The following is a 4,917-nucleotide window of genomic DNA, read 5'->3' as shown; positions in this document are numbered from 1 at the left end:
AGATGAAAAGTTTCAGGGGTAGGGAGCAGCTTTGTATGTTTGTGAAGCCACGAGTGTGGCAGTTTGGCTATATTGATGGTGAGAATTTGTGGGGAAGGGAGTAGCAGGAAATGAGACAAGGGACAAAACTGTCAGGCATTTGGGAGGCCTATTTATTCATTATGTTACAAGCACTGTGCTGGGGGCTAAGTAGGATACTGCGGTGAATCAGACGGCCCTGCCCTTGAGGTGCTCACAGTTGAATTAGAGAGGCAGACATGTTAAAGAAGAAATTGCAACCTAGTGCAATAAGGATGGTAGGTGTCCCTCCCATAGAGGGAGGGACCAGTCAACTTTGCCAGATTCCCTCAGAGATGATTCTGCACACAGCCGTGGAGTTGAGTCATTCATTCATTGATTCATTCCTTTGTCAAACATCTATTGAGGATCTATTACATTCTAGATGCTGTATTAGGCATCAGCAATACAGACATGAGTAAAATATGTGTCTTGAGCTGAAGGAGTTTAGTTGAAACCTTAAGGGATGAGTAAGGACCGGCTGGACAGGTAGCAAAGAAGGCGGTGTGTGAAGGATGTCCCAGGCAGTGGGAATGTTATGTGTAAAGGACCAGAAGTAACGCCAGGAATGGTACGTTCAGAAACCTGCAAAGTAGTTCATCATGACTAGGTGTGAAGTGGGAGCACTGCCAAAATGAGGCTGAGGATTTGGCAGGAGCCAAATCATGAAGGGCCCTGGGTGCCATGCTAAGTAGTTTGGACTTTATCCCAAGGGCACTAGGAGCCATGGAACAGGCTGAAAGGTTTTCAGCAGGAGGTGACACGATCAGACTTGTATTTTTAGAAGATTGATTTGACTGCAGCATGGAGACTGGATTGGAGGGAGTGAGACGGCAGGCAGGGAGACTAGTTGGGAGACTGGTTAGTAGTCAGGTGAGAGGTGTGGAGGGCTGAACAAAGGCAGCAGCAGTGGAGACAGAGAAAAGAAATGCACATGGGAGGGAAATGAAAGAAGTAGAATTGAAAGGAGCTAGGAGGCAGGGCTAGAAAGAGGATGAAACCAAAGAGTTCCAGTTAGTGACACTGGCACGACTGCCCCTGCCCACCTAGGAACTGTCTTTCCTGAGCCATTCTTTGTTTAGTCCTTGGAGGGTTCAGTGTTCTAACAAAGAAAGCTAATCGCTTACAGATACCTAGTTCGGAGCTGATTGGCAGGGCCACAGTGATTGACACCCTTGACTGCCAATGAAAGAGCAGCCTGCCAGGTCTAGGCTATCAGCTCTGAGCACCTCTGGAGCTTTCTGTGAGAAGTCACTCAGGCAAGACTCCCTCCCTCTCCCCAAGCACACACAGGGTGAAAAGTGTCTCACAAAGGTCCATTTATCACAGGAGCACAATATAACAATAACTTACCCACACAGTTCCCGCTGCACACAAAGAAGAAGTGCTAGCAAACCAACAGTCAGAAGAGGCTCTCATTCTCTAACTTCAGATGACCCAAGAAATTGGGATGGGGGAAGGGAAGGCATTGGCCTTAATCGGCCCCTGGAGCAGAATAGCCAAGGTGGGGAGGGGGACTGGAGTGGCCCGCTGTTCCCCCAGAGCTGGTGGGCCCTGGCCAGTCCTTCTTCTCAGCCCTTTCTTTCCACCTGCTCCCGGGTTAGTGGAGGCTAAAGCCAGGGGATGGAGGCGGGTCACTCCTGAGGGGGCCCAGACTGAACAAGAAGAGCAACAGAGTGCCCTCAAACCAGGCAGAGGGGAAGACAACTTGAGGGAGAGGGAGAAGGGGAAGGTTTCTTGCAGTGAAATGCTGACAATTAGGAAGAAGACAAAGTGAGAGCTGTTTAAGGTGACCAGTGTGGTTGCATCAGGAGCTTTCTGTTAAGCTCAGATCTTAAAAGGTCATGGGGAAAAAAGATGGAAAGAAGGGCATGTAATTAAGGGTAAATCTGTAAGAAGAGTGTCAGGATGGCTAAAGCGCAGCTTGAGCTGACGCTTGTCAGGATCTGCCTGGATCCTGCCTTCATAGTTGGAGTAATTTCTCTCCTATCTGCAGGCTATCCCTGTCCTAAGACAGGAAGGATTGAAGTAACCTGGGTATGCACACTGAAACTCAGCATCAAGTTGTCCCTTCACCACTGATCTGAGTCCGATCTCAAGTTTCCATTGAGTCTCTACCTCATTCCCCACTTCTGATCCCTAACCTTCTGTCTCATGTCCTGTATCTGAGTCCCTCAGTCAGAAACCCTGCCTGCCTCTACCAGTGCTCTGTCAAGGACTAGACCCAGTCATGCTCTTTCAGTTCACCATCCAGGAAGGAAGTCCTGACCCTGCGCCCTAACCCAGTGGCTGAGAGGTCTGGTGGCCCCCTGACAGACTCCTCTAATCCCGACTGCCCGCTTGTATTTCTACATATCTTCTTCTTCTGGATTCCTGTAGTCATGTTTGCCCTCCATTTGGAACCCCAGTTTTTCTGTCATGTAGGGTTACTATGTTAATTAGGAATATTTTTGGCTGCAAATACCAGACAACTCTACAACAGTGGCTTAAACAGACAGAGGTTTACTTGTCTCATTCAACAAAAATTTCCTTGATGGATGGTCCAGATAGGACTGATGTGGCAGTTCAACGATGCCATCAAGACCCTGGTTTTTCATCTCCACCATCTTAAGGTAGGCTTTCATCCACTTGCTTTTTGCCTCATGGTCACAACATGGCTGCTACAGCTCTAAGCCTCATGTTTGCATTCTAGAGAAGAAGAAGGGAAAGAGCTAGGGGGCAAGAAGGCTAAGGACAAAGGATCTTCTAGAGGGGCTTTACATTTTTATTCCAAATGGAACGCCCTCTCCAGTGACATCCACCTACATCTCTGACTAGAACCATGTCATAAGGACATTCCTAGCTGCAAAGGAAGCTGGGAAATCCAGTACTTTTAGCTGGGCACACTGCTGCCCTGAACAAAATTGGGGTTCTATAAGTAAGGAAGAAGAGAAAAATCATTATTAGGCAGGCAGTGAGTAGCAACTGCCATGAACCCTAACCACCAATTTCTTGCCTGAACTAAACCCCTAAGACACTGGGCTTTTGGCTACTAGACTTGACTTTCTCCTAGCAACTACAGCCGGGTTTATTCCTCTAGCACAGGATAGAAGAGCTCTGCCTGGTTTAACAACAGCACATGTGAAAAAGACCTTGATTTGATTGTAAAGTCAATGTGAGCCAACAGAGTGATGGTGCTGCCAACAGAGGTAATTAGATTTTAGGCTGCATTAATATAAGTAGAGAACCAGAACAAGAGAAGAGATGGTTCTGCCCTTCCCTACACTTGTCATGTCCTACCTGGAGCACTGTGCTCCATTCTGAACAACCCATTTAAGCTAGGATACAATGACAAGATGCAAGATGTCCAAAGGTAAGTTGCTGGGCTAGTGCACTAGTGGTCACGTCATACGAGGAACATTTGAAGGCCCCGAGCTTATTTCGTCTAGAGGTAAACAGACCCGGGAAAGAAACTGCATAGGGGAAGGATCAAAAGTAGTTATTCAGGTTAGGGTTCAGAGCCAGGGAGATTCCAGCAAGCAGGGTAGTATCAAGTGATTGAGTGAATGAGAGAGAGATTGAGTGAATTGGGAGAGAGTCAATAACAATAAAAATGAACAGTTACATAGTGCTTAACATGCACCAGGTACTATTCTAAGCATTTACATATTTTAAGCCACTTAACCCTCTATGACAACAATTATGTGGGGTAGATCTACCGTTGTCTCTATTTTCTAGAAACTGAGGTACAGACAGGTTAAGTCACTTGTCTAAGGTCATGCAGTTGGCAAGTGGCGAAGGGAGAATTTGAGTATATGCAGTCTGGTTCCGGAGTTCATGACTACTTGATCTCTTCTCAGAATAAACTTAGTGATTCTGGGTAATTGCCAAGATTCAAACACCAAATAACATTTTCAACTTCTTGATTGTTTGGCAGCTGTGGGTGAGCTGGGATAGATGGGGCTGGGACATGGACTTAAACCCAGGAGATTCCTCCTAGATATTTTAATATCTTCTCAGTCAAAACCAAGAGAAGTAAATGTTCACATTTTAACCCACCTTGGGCCCTTTCACTTTTACTTTCTAATATGAGGAATCTGACCTTATCCCTAAGTTGACAGAGTGGCCTCACCCTAGGATCCATCCCACTCTAGGCCACAAAGGTACCTAGATGGCTACCTCTAGGCTCACCACTACTCCAGAGCTTGGAGTGTACAGACCCTGCAGCTACTGAAACCAAATGAAGGATTTGGTTTCTGTCTCACTGGCTTCCCCACCCCTGACTGCAAGGCCCGCCATCATCCTAGGGGACTTCAGTATACAAATTAAAATTCAGCCATCACCTGGGCTTCCCGGTTCCTAAACTGCCCCATCTCTTCCACTCTACCTCAGCCACCCACCTCCATTGTCACAAACGGGACCTGCTCCACTATAAATCACCAATCTCAATCAAGCCTTCAACATTGCTTCACAATCCAAACAGGTACTAAATTTCTTTAGTACTTTTCACTCTCCAGGATGACTATTTCAAATCTTCTCCATTCTTTTCTTAAACCTCCAACCCCTGTGTCCACCCTCTCACTCTTAGCCAATAATTTTATGTCTTAGTCCATTTTGTGTTGCTCTAACAGAATACCTGAGAATGGCCTCAAGTGATCCTCCTGCCTAGGCCTCCCAAAGTTCTGGAATTGCAGGTGTGAGCCACCATGCCTGGCCCACACTGGCCACCTTTGAGTTCCAAATGCCATGTCTTTTTGGCCACAGGAGCTTTGCACATGCTGTTTCTTTTGCCTGAAACACTCTCTTTACTCCCTACCTCTAGCCACTTTGCCTGGCTAATCCTACTTAATACTCAGATTCCAGTTCCAGCATCACTTCCTC

The sequence above is a fragment of the Pan troglodytes genome, chromosome X (genome assembly GCF_028858775.2).
Source record: "Pan troglodytes isolate AG18354 chromosome X, NHGRI_mPanTro3-v2.0_pri, whole genome shotgun sequence".
Taxonomy (NCBI): domain Eukaryota; kingdom Metazoa; phylum Chordata; class Mammalia; order Primates; family Hominidae; genus Pan; species Pan troglodytes.
This window is presented reverse-complemented; position numbering follows the sequence as displayed.